The sequence below is a fragment of the Scomber scombrus genome, chromosome 21 (assembly GCF_963691925.1).
Source record: "Scomber scombrus chromosome 21, fScoSco1.1, whole genome shotgun sequence".
Classification (NCBI taxonomy): Eukaryota; Metazoa; Chordata; class Actinopteri; order Scombriformes; family Scombridae; genus Scomber; species Scomber scombrus.
The window spans coordinates 6,425,433-6,438,112 of record NC_084990.1 but is presented as its reverse complement, the minus strand read 5'-3'; the positions used below and the strand labels follow the sequence as shown (position 1 = coordinate 6,438,112).

Sequence of the window (12,680 nt, the reverse complement as noted above, 5' to 3'; positions counted from 1 at the left end):
CTGGTAACAATATTCTTTTACTGTAGTTAACGTTTTGGCAGCAACACCTTTGAGACTACAGTATAAGAACTGTGAATAAAGTGAATATTGCACTGGTCTGGCCATTGCAGGTAAGAGGACTGAGTGATAAATAACTCTTAAGCCCTAGAGCTGCTCAGTGGCCAGCAGTAGACAGCTCTGATTATACAGGGCAGCTCCCAGGTAGCTGGTAGTGGGTGGTTGGGGTTATGGGCTCAAAGTGAAGTCACGACCGCAACTCAAAGTGAGCAAGTGTGCTTTATTAGTCCAGCCAAGCTGAATAAACTCAGATAAAGCTATGAGTCAGGTATACAGCTAGAGAAATATTTCTACTTGCGTGCAGGTTCCTTTGCACTGACAGGATTCAGTGGATTTTCTTTTTTTTAAAGAAAGAAACTGAATGAAAATGAAAATCAATGTTCACCGAGTGAAGCCTGGCTTGGACATGTCCAGGCCTTAGATTTTTTAAATGTATAAATCATGAACTCTACAAGCTCTCAAATGACAAGCTTGTATTCAAGTGTTCATAGACTTTAAAGTGAGAATATTGGACTTTTAAAGGAGTGTAGTCGTTCTCTCAGAAATAAAAAGTTGAAGAAACAAGTGTGTTTTCGCTCAAGTCAATAGGCAGAGTGGTGTTGCTATAACCATAATTGGTCTCTTAATACTAAAAGCTTATGGTGGCTAATGTTAGCAAAACTCATCTAGCCTAATATCTGCTAACATTAGCAATTTAGCTGACATTACTGAGTCATTTGAAAAACATTATTGACTTGTCTCAACTCGTGCTGCTAGTTGTTGCTAGCTTTTTAGCGTTGAAAAATAATCAAATAAACAAATGTAAATAATAAAAAGAAAAGCTTTGATTAAAGCAGTGTTCTTGTAGAGTTGTCCTCGTAAATATCCTTGTAAAGTCGATACAATATTTTTAGTTAACAGTAGCTTATTTAGCCAGCAGCCACAGAGCAACATAGCAATCATTTGAAGTTGTGTTTCTGCTAAACCATCAAATGTAAATCCATTACTTGCTCTCCTTTTTCCTGTTCCAATCTCCACCAACTCCTGAGAAAACATCTGGCTCAGCTAAATTCTCCTGTATGTTCACAAGCTAGTTCCTGATTTTGTCTTGTTTGTTTTATGGTGCTTGGCAGGAAGTGTACAGTGGGTTTATCAGAGCTTTTTCGCTGAGGACAGCAGCCTACAAGTGGAAATGAGATTTGTGAGAGCAGTGAAGCTGAACCAAACCAAAGCAATGACCTGAGAAATGCTGAAATGCTGAAATGCTTTTTAGATCCCAGGGAAACAGCAGAGTTAGGGGATGATTCTGTAATTAGTTACTATAAGCGACCCCTTTGACATTACACATTGTCATTTGACCCATTTCTTATATGGAAATATTGATTAGTCCAGCTTTGATTGGATATACAGTATTTAATGTATTAACATCGAAAGATTTCCATACTATAAAGTTTAGAAAGCATACCTAACAACCAGAACAGATAAAAATAGATGGGTTGACACCTTCTCCACATATTCATATTAGAGAACTGAATCATTGTCATTTGGACTGTCACAGTAGAATGCTAAGAGACAGTAAAAATAACTTGTGTTAGTCTAATCCACATAAAATGAGAAAAAAGGTAAAAAGAGTCAAATTGCTGTAAAACAGTACAAGTTACCCACCACCTTCGTCACACTGCGTCAAACAGTCTGTTGTCAAGGAAGGTCACCTGAACCGTTCTCATTTTTTCTGATTCAGTGTGCCTGTGTTTCAGCAGTCGTTGTCAAGGTAACAGCAACCCAACTGCAGCTGATGTGAGTGGCCTCCTCATTTGTGATTGTGTATTAATAGTAATATATCACTCACTGTTACACTGTTTGTTGTTTATTACCGAAGTGACGTCGCAACGGCTGCTGAAGCAGCTGTCGCTAATGAGTACTCGTGGTGATGCAAGACAACAGGTGGGAACTGAGGCTGTGGGAGATTTGTGTAAGGCCTGGTGTGTTATGTAGGCATGTGTTAGTGTGAAAGGGCGCGTGCACACTCACACACAAATGCACACATGATGTTGTTCAAGATGACAGATGAACTCAGTATCATCATTTGAAGATTATTTTCTATCCTAAATAACAAAACCAGCAAAAATACCAAAAATAGAATAGCTGCAAACATGAGCTGTGGAAAAAGTAGTCACACTCATATTGATAGTTTTAAGTTAGCTTAGTTTGAACCCCCCTGACCTATTTAATATTGATAGGCAGTATATACACATTTTATATGATGCTATGATAGATGCTGTTTCTCAGCTTTCAAACTGGCAACATTTAGTGTTACATCCAAGCACAGGTTTGTTTTATTACATAATGAAGCACAACAATGTAGTCAATAGATGTCATATCCTAAACAACAGTAACCCAAAGAAGTAATTCACATTAACAAAACAAATCTCACTGAACATAGTTAATACAACCAAAAACAACACTATGAGAAATCGTCATCCAAGATAATGAAGTGTGCTGAGATAACATCTGTAAACTTATTTTAAACATTTTAAATATATCTACAAACACTTTGTAGTTGTGAATGATAATTTATTGTATTGATGATTGAGAGGAAATTATTATATATTACAAATTGGTTGTTGTAAGCAAGAAACAACCTGTTCACTGGATCTGTGACTCCCTAAACTCCTGAAATTGAAACAGTCTTAGCTTATATTATAGGATAAGAAAAGGTTTGAGAATAGGAATGTTACTTTGTGTTGGAATTATTCCCATCGCCGGTGTTGACAGAGGCAGAGCCGCCGAGAGGGAGGACAGAGCTGTGTAGGTGAAGCGTGACACAGAAGAAGATGAGGAGGAGGAGGGTGATTACAGACAAGCACTGGAGTGAAAATGAGAGCGATTTAAGGTCAGCAGGCCAAGACCAAGTAGAGAGATGAAGCGGTTTTACTCGGGGGTTCTAGTGGTAGAAATCACAATTAGTATGGACAGACAGAGGGAACGGTGGAGAAGAGAGGACGCAGAGTCTGATTGGCGGGCTGGAGTGTAGAGATAAAATACAGAGGTAAAGAAAGACAGAGTCAGAGAATGTGTGAGAGAGAGGGAGCGCGTAGGTGGGAGAGAAACAGAGTGGAGACTGTTTTATTTCACAATGCGATTAATTGCTAATGAAAATAATTACATATTTTCAGACGTAAGCAAACTTCAAATTAACTACCAAGTTATAAAATATTCTTTGCTGAGTTTGACTTTTAAGGATTTCATTATTTAGGAATGGAATTTGTGTGTTTCTGTTTCCCAAGGTCAGTGAGTCCAATGCGAGATTTCCATTGCAGAATACACATAATCTCAATGAAGTGTTTCCACCTACCTGTCTATCAAAGTAACTGGCTGCAAAGTGTGGTGTCTGCAGGAGACTGAAAAAATATGCTCTAATGAGATGTATGTATGTGTGTGCATTGCATACAGCAGCATGTACCTCCTCATTTCCAAAGCGATTCAAGCTAGATGAGCACTTAAAGCTGTTTTCATTGTCAAATCAAATGTACCGTAAATCCAGGCTACCGACTGGGAATCTTCATAGTAATTGATTATGTTTGAGGATTTATTTTTTCTCTATGCTCTATTTCTTTCATAAAAAAAACATGAATATTAGGCAATGCCTTGTGTAATAAAATTCAAGCTATTTACAGTACATTCACATACATACACATACATATTCATGCCAACATCAAAGATATGCACCTCCCAGTAATCCAAAACTGTCATTTGTACATGTTTTGAGTTCTTAACTGGCCGTCTATAAGCCTACATTCAGGAATCACCTGGTGTTGTCCCGAGAGTGGGAACCCCACAATATTGAGGACGGTCAACTGCTCTAAGCTAGCTGTTGGCTAACTAATTCATAGATGTATAAAGAGAAGTGGATACAATGTTGGAGGTGGGGTTCTGCTCATTTCTTTGACAGTTGCTCAGTCGCGCATGAAGCCAAAAATGCTACTTCTGGAAAACATACTAAGCACGTTCTTTGGGCCCAATGCGCCTATGAAGCATGCTCCGCCAGCCGAGACTAGCATCCAAGAACTAGTTGCTAAATCACATATTGTTTCTTTTTTCACGTATGTTGAATACAGAGGATATGATGTGTTGGTGTGGAGGCTTTGGAGTTGATAGAGCTGGTCTGAGTAACAAAAGTAACATAAAAAGTAATGTGACTAATAACATTTTCTGTTGAGTAAATAGTTAAGTAATATAAGACACAACTCAAACTCATTTTTTGTTGATAAAGGGAAAAGGTTGGTTCAAAAAACCCTCTCACAAAGCAATCAATAATGAAAAGTATTGTCCTGATAAAATTGAAAAATGAATAAATCTCTACAGAGGAGCTGCTCCGTGCTAGTTCTTAACTCACACCCTGCCAGAAGAAACATTTCAGAGGTCTAATCTGAAATAAAAATAGCAAACTACAGTAGTACCACCAACCACCCAAGTAGTAATTAAAAGCCCTATAGACCAAGTCAAGAAGGTACTAAATAGAGAAGATATTCTAACAAAAAAAGTCACTGGATCATCGGCAGGACAAATCAGACAACATTCTTCACCTAAGCCCAATAAACTATATATATATATATATGAAACTGTGTAACAGCCAAGATCTCAACCACATAACACATATAATGTGTACTGGCCTCCTCAAGTACACTGACCTTGTGCATTTAAGCAATGTTGGGCCAACACTACACCTTACACAACTCCACTTATGTTTGTACTTATGACCGTGCTGGAAAAATAACCTTCTTCTCTGCAATGATTTGAGCCGTGACCACCTTCCACCTTCCAGTAATCACTCCTCACCTCACTCAATTGTACACTACCTGTAAAAAGACAAACAGTATGTGACTGAGATACAGCTAAAGGTCCAACAGTATAAGCCAGCAATCAATGCACCGCTTTTCCTCTGTGTGATCTAAAACCATCTCCCCTCCTGAACCAAAGACCATTTTTTCTTGGACAAACATTCTTCAAAGCTAGTGTCAACTACAGACACAAATATGTCATTAAAAATGAATGGGAAAAATACCCAGCATAATGTACGTTTATTTAGAAAAAACAAGTCAATTTAAAGGAGAAAATTAAGACAAAAGCAAATATAGTAAAATAATTGAGTAGGGTTTTGAAAAAGGCTATGTTTTTAAACAGAGCTATGAAAATGTATCTGCCTAAAAAACAGTAGAACACCAAGACATCCTGCCCACTAATACCTGCATCAGTATCCATTAACTAATCAGACTTGTCACAGATATACAACACCACTTTAAGAGACTTCAGTGCCTGAAACCAGAAGGTACTCAGGATCATAAAATCCCATAGCCAAGAAAGTATCCCGATACTCTTGCAAACTACAGGGCTGTCACAATCCTGAACAATCTGGAAAAACAATTTCAAAGAGTCCTGCCAGGTAGTCTTCAAAGCTACAGAGACTTGAGGAGCTTGAGAGTTCACCAGGCCAGGTTTCAAAAGAATAAAAGAAAACTAACATATTGCAGCTGACAGAGGATGTACAGCAAGGTTACAATAAAAAAGGATAACATTTTTTTGTTTCCCATTCTCTCAAGAGCACAAGAAATAAGGCACTTGAAGTCCTGAAAAACAAGGACTGGACTCAGGCATGTATGTGTGAAGGTTACCAATATAATCCTAAGGTTTTTAAATGGGACTTTTTATTAAAACAAATATCTGCATTCCATTTTATCCCCCTTAAAATAGGTGTCAGTTTTTGCCCTATTTAATTTTTATATTCATATATAGCACATAACATTGTGCCACACATATGAATTAATGTTAATACTGATTATTATACTCAAAAGTGAAATGCAAACTGTCTCAGTGAGCGGGCGAGGGCTTCATCTGGCAATAGATGGACCTTTAAGGACATTACATTTCCATTATTGTGCAGATCATATGAATGTATTGACCAAAAAGATCAATTCAAAGTTTATTTTTGGTGCGATCTTAGGATATACAATACAGACATTTTGCCCAGACAGACTGGTGATCCATGTAGGTCCCGGTCTTCCATGACCCTGAAAAAATAATCAGCAGGTAAAGAAAATGAATAACTGGAGAAGAACTGTGAGAAGAACTATATTTAGTGAAAAGTCTAGTTCAGAAATAGAAAAAATAAGAAAAGAAAGAACAGCTGTGAATTCATATAATACAAACTCACATATTGATATTCAAATCGTGCAACTGTCATTTCACAGCTACTATAATGAAGGTCCTGGCCTTGGTCTACACCTGTCAGGTGGTCTTTCACAGTCTGCGTGTGTCTTATGTAATGTTTTATTATCATGATTGGCCTTCAGTGCAGCGCCAGTTTGCCATTTCATTTTTGCCCATTTGTCTGTTTTTTCTCCTTTTTTATATTAGACATAAACGCATAAACATAAACATAAAAGTTTCTTCTACCAAGTTTGACATAAGGTTGGTTCACGTCTATCTCATCTTGATTGCCTTGACTGCGATTTTTTAAACCCACACCACTACTATTACTATAATTAGATGTAAATTGACCCTATTTTGCATTTCCACACACACAAGCATGATTGTTCTATTTAAATGTAACTTGTACTAACGTTCATCACAAAGCAATTTAAATCTTCTACCTGATGTGCTTCAGTTTGTAACATACTTCTGGTTTTGCAGGCATATATCCGATAATTATCTGGTGCATAGTTGACACTTGAGGTTTCATGCTTATCAAAAGTTTTTCATGCATTAATGTTGCTAAGAAACTGCAGCGTTCTTACTAGGTCCTCTAAGTGACATATCTTGAGTGTGGTTGTACCATTCAAAGGGAAGTTTGTGCTCCTGCTATCGATAGTTTTAAGTGCAGTGGAATTGGAACATCTTTTTTCTCACTAAATTGTTCAATAAAGTATTATAGCCAAGGTAATGGCATGACTCTAGGAATGGCAATGATTGGTTGGTCTATTGTCCACCAATTTGGTCCAGATTGAATTATCTCAACTTTTTAATGGATTGCCATGAAATTGTATACACCATTCTCGATCTCCAGAGAAAGAGTCCCACTGACTCCGGTGATCCACTTACTGTTATGTTCACATTTGTATTTCTTAATGAAATGGCTTAACAACTGTTGGATGCATTGCTATAAAATTTGGTTCTCTCATTCATGTCCCTGTCGGGTGAATTTTGTAATAATCATCAGGTGAAAATGTCAACTTGTCCAATACTATGGTTTGTGACCAGATAACTGTGAAACTAATGGCATTGCAGTCATCCTCAGCTGCACCTTATGTTCAGTGCTGATTAGCAAATTGTAGTATGTTCAATGAGATGGTAGACATTATACCTGTTAAACATTACCATGTTAGTATTGTTGTCATTGTCAGTATATTAGCACTGAGCTCAATGCACCACAACATCATAGTGCAGCCTCACAGAGCCACTATCTGCTGTAGCTTTGGATGGGAAGTTATGTCATCAAGTTACCTTTGGCAATTTAAATATTTCATTACTGTGTATCTAGGTTAACAACTTAGTGACAGTTTGTTGTACTTTTGTTTATGAGTGTATTGCTTGGCAGATGTAGGGTCTCACCATTTTTGACTATCTTGGCTGTTCCATTAACACCATTTGACTGACTTGCCTACTTGCTTGGAAACTTTATTAAGAGTGAAATAAGCTGATGAGTCATCTGGGTGGAATGAAAACCTGCAGAATCCCTTTATATGTAGATGGCTTGTTGACCGAGTTGTTTCGAACTGGCAAGTGTTTCAGTGGAGCTCAGTTATTTTCATTGGCTGAGTCTCAAGTCAAGTATCAAGTCAAAGGATGCCAATGCATTATATGTGTCCATGTGGAGAACAGTCTTCTCTCAAGAGACAGTGGAAAAAAAGACAACAAGCACAGTCAGTTTTACATGTGTGCATTCTTCATAGCCAAATTTCTTTATGTCTTCAGCTGGCAAGTAATCTTCTGGGATGTTTATCCACTCTTTGTCCTTGGTATTCTTCCATCTGTCCATCAATTATCTATTCTGCTTATCCTGTCTGAGGTTGTAAAGCTTTATTATTTCCCGGCATGCAGTTGTAGAGACAGGGTGGGGCACTCAATGTTCTTTGGTTTTAAAATTGGACTTTGGTGGATATATTTGAAAATCCTTTTTTTTTTTTTTTTTTACTTTTTTGAACCTCTATTTCCAGTACTCATGGAGGCTTTACTGAGAGCTAAATGCTGCTCTTTCACTTTCTCCGCTCTGATTTATCCTGGTGGAAAAGCCCAGTTTCTCCACCAGGGTGATTGTAAGTTCAGTTTCAAATAATGTATTAAAGCCTACAAGACCTTTCTATGTCAAAGTCTACTTCTTTGTGAATGAATGCCAATAACTGCGAACTAAATGATAGTAACTCTTGGTCAATGCCTTTTCTCTTTGTGTAATTAGATGGAGCCCATCACATACACAACTACAGTATGCATTCCTACATATACACACAAACACATACACACAACAAAGCATTATCCTGATAAAGGGTTTTATTCATGTTTTTCTCTTTGAAAAAAGGTTGGTTTATATTACAATATTTTCCTATTTTCTAGACAACTTATATCCTTGATGTTCTGACTCATTCCTAACTGTACCTTTTACTACTACACATTATGTCAACTGTGTGCCTTAGTGCCTTTGTGTGTGTGTTAGCAACAACCTGACCAGGCTCTCTTAAAGTGGACTGACCTTTAAGGTGGATCAGCTATTCTCATTTTAATGAAAACCACAACCTTACTCCCCCAAACCCCTCCCTTGCCGACTTAAAGCCTCTCCAAGCTTTATGTCCTTGTACCGCTTATGAGCTACACATTTAATTATAAAGAAATTAAAATGGCAATGTTGACATCCTTGTGTGACACTCCATCCATGCTAATTGCCCTGATTTATTTATAAATAATACCGTGCATGGTACATGGGGTGCAAGGTCAAAATCAATCTGGCACAAAACCTAAGCAAGAATTATTGCCAGTGATAATTATATAGTAATTTGTTTTTAATGAAACTGTCAGAGAGGTGGCCAATTCTCTATTAATTTTTGAAGCTTTTGTTAGTTGTATACATAAATCAACATCACAGTGGCTCCATCCCCTCAGGAGACTTAAAAAGGCAAGTCTACCCATTTCAGCCCTCATCACCTTCTATAGAGGCACCATTGGAAGTATTCTAACGTACTGCCTGCTTCAGTAACTGTAAAGCATCCTAACAGCATCATCTTATTTACCATTTTATGCTGAGTTTGCAGAGCCTCCAACATCATCAAGGATCCCCACCACCCTTCTCATAGTCTGTTTTCTGTCCTGCTATAAAATTCAGTACGATGCTAAATAGTTTTTACCCGCAAGCAGTGCGGATCATTAATAGACTACACGCGCCCACCCGCTAACCTCCTCATCAGTACTGATCACTCCTTGACATGCATTAGCTGTCAACATTGAACTGAGACATGCACCTTTTCTCCAAATGCACTTTAATGCTTTGTACTGCTAATTGTTCAGTCTTTCTTTCTTTTTTTTCTTCTCTTAGGGATTTACATGGTTTTAAGAGAATGTTTTAGATGTAAATCTTTATCCTTTCTGTCGTTACACTGCTGTGGGCTAGTAGGTACATCCCTTGTTTATGTGCAAGGTTTACAAATATTAAGATATCGCCTAATACAATCCAATGGAAAAACACCACAAATTGAAAAATGGATGGATGTTGAGATATTTGCATTGGATGGCATTCAGTTGATAGATGTGTTTGATATTGTGTCAACACTGTACATGTTGCAGTTCATTTAATCATTAAAATGTACATTAGAATGTTCCACGTAGTTTAAGCAGTGTCTTGAAAATGTGTGTATTCTGTATGTATATAAGTTTACAATTGTACATTGTGGTTTGTAGTTCGTGGGAAACAGGGATTGTACCTGGAGGATAAAGTTGTGGTGTATGCACACAGCCAGTTGTGGTTAAATTATTTGGTTTCCAGGGTTCAGTTATAGTGAAGTTTTTTTTAGCCTATAAAAACATCTACAGGCTGAAGGTTTAACTGAACACCTCAAGCAATAGTCCAGATCATTTGACCTTTGCACACCAGATAATTTCCAATTTACAGCCACCTACATGGCAAAACAGACACTTGGAATGCACAAGGGTAATTGCTTGTCTTTGAGAATATATATGAGATGAGACAAATAGATGGGAGGGTTTGGGAGGGAAGAGAGAGAAGGAAGCAGAGGTTGATTAGGATGGACGGGTTGCAGGGAGGTAAAGGCTAAAGATTATGGAGTCTACAGTGTGCCTCTGGGATGATTAATAAATGTTTCATTATAGTCGATTAATAAAATGGATGCATTTTAAAAAGCAATCATAACTTTAATTAATTTTGCATTCAAATGATGCTTTAAAAATACCAAAGTGCGCAGAACCGGTCATGAGAATCGTGTGATATCACAGCTCAACAGCTGGCCAGTCAGAAGTTGTGTTGTGAGTGAGTTGTAGATTAACGCACGAGGATGGAAATGATAAATATAAAAGAGAAAAGAACAGTGACACTGAATATAGGCAAACATTAGAAAATAAAAAATGAACTGAAATGTAATACCCTTAATTTTTTATTTTTTTTGAAAATAATGTTTCAACACATATAATGCATTGGCATCCTTTGATATGTTTCAACTTGGAACCTACTTTCCCATCATTTTGTGTTTAAGTCCATAATGAGGACACATTTTTTGAAATAGGTCCAGTACTGAAAACACTGCTGTGAAACGGGCTGAAATGTAATGCAACTGGCCAATAGCGCCAGTGTACTTCCACTGAAAGTCCTCTTTTTTCCTTGTGATAGGTTTAAGTTACATCATTTTGTATGACAACATTATGGAAAGGACCATACAGAGTAATACAACATTCCCAATAAAACACAATTGCCCCATCAGATTACAATACTGTACTTATAACTTGTTTCCACTGCCTCCAAGTGGGCAGAGAAATCATAGCAGGTTTAAATTCAAATTGAATTAGTCAATATTGTCATAATTGCATAAATGTATCGATTTATCAAGTGATTATAATTAAACGATGATAAAAGTCTGTAATCACTTTGGTGGCACACTCCAGACTTAAAATTGCATGAAAAGTAGAAAAGCATATTAAATCCTAGCTATAGGTTTTTCAGGATATCACTTCTAAATCACTGACTTAACATTCTCTCACTGGTTCAAAATAAGCTTATATTACCATGCTAATGTGTCAAATCAATTGAAAATCTTGCATTTTGATGTTGACTGCATCCTTCTAAATGGCTGCACCTGAATTTGCTTTGCTTTGTGTAACTTTGTTGATGGCTTTTCCTGAGAAGAGCAGCTCAGTGGGTTATCCAAACCATCCCGAGTGCATCAAGTGATCATCCTCAGCATTTCAATCTTCAAATCTTCAAAATATTGAAACACTGGACCATTGATATAGCTAATTGCCATGACGTGCCATGACGTGTTCACTCCTGTCAGACTGAATCTCCGTGTGTTTGATGAAGTGTTTTGCTGCATTATTTCCTTTTTTTATGTCAAGCAAATATAATATTGTCTGTTCAACCTCCAGCAGAGGGTTTGTGCTAATTAAATTGTCTTGGGCCATTAGCTTTGTTCTCATGACATTAATAGAAATTGCAGTGCTGATAATTGGATTGATACCGGGCCAAACTCAGGACATTTTTCATTTTAGATGAGAGATGAAGCCCTGCGTCCCTCAGGCTGCCAATATAAACTTGATGACAGACGCCCTAATCAGACTTAAGTCGGCAAGCAGAGGCGTCTCCTTTAATCTGTAACAAACCTATCTACCTTTCAAGCCCCTCTTTGACTGAACTATCTTGTGGATAATTGTTTCCTGAGTGCAGTGCCTCACAGGACTTTTTTCGTAGTGTAAAAGAAACTCAAGTGATTAATGCTTGACTGACAAATTTGAGGGTTTTGTTTGTTACCCGATGATATTCAGACCAATATAACCAATGATTAGCATAAAAAAACAGGCTTAATAAACTGGATTGTTAGGCTTTATTGGATGCACCTTTTGACACGTTGGCTCTCATGCAATCCTGGATCATCTTAAAAGCTTCTTTTTGCAAACACATCCAACTGCTGAAGTTATCACATGGAATACTAACAGGGTATAAAGTAAAATATTCCCTGACCATTATTTACGTCTGCGAGAGCTGTGAATGTTGACACATTTATCATCCTTCCCCTTGAGCTACAGTGGCCATTAAGTGTTCAGAAGCGTTCAAAGGAAATGTGTTCAAAACAGACACTCTTAACATTTTTGGCAGCATCAAAAGCCGGCTGTCATAGTCTGGCTGCATTACCCAGCCTCTCAAATCTCACCTCAGGAATCCTTTGTTTCTTTTTGTTTGACTTTGTTGTACAGTTGCAATGAATGGTACAAATGAGGAAAACGGCGCACACTGTCACACAGTCTCTCCAGTGATGTTACACTCGATCATACACACAAAAAGAGACACAAGCAGTCATTAGTAAGATGCTGAGGAGTGACAGTTGAGAGCCTGAAAGACAAGTTGAACAATAACAGCGTTGAAATGGAGAGCCAGA

General features: G+C 37.6%; 1 protein-coding gene across 3 annotated transcripts in view; it reads left to right on the top strand.

Moving 5' to 3' along the window:
* The window catches only part of LOC134003624 (zinc transporter ZIP11-like), a 240,576-nt gene that overhangs the window by 103,041 nt on the left and 124,855 nt on the right, over positions 1-12,680 (top strand). The gene's annotated exons all lie outside the window — the stretch shown is intronic.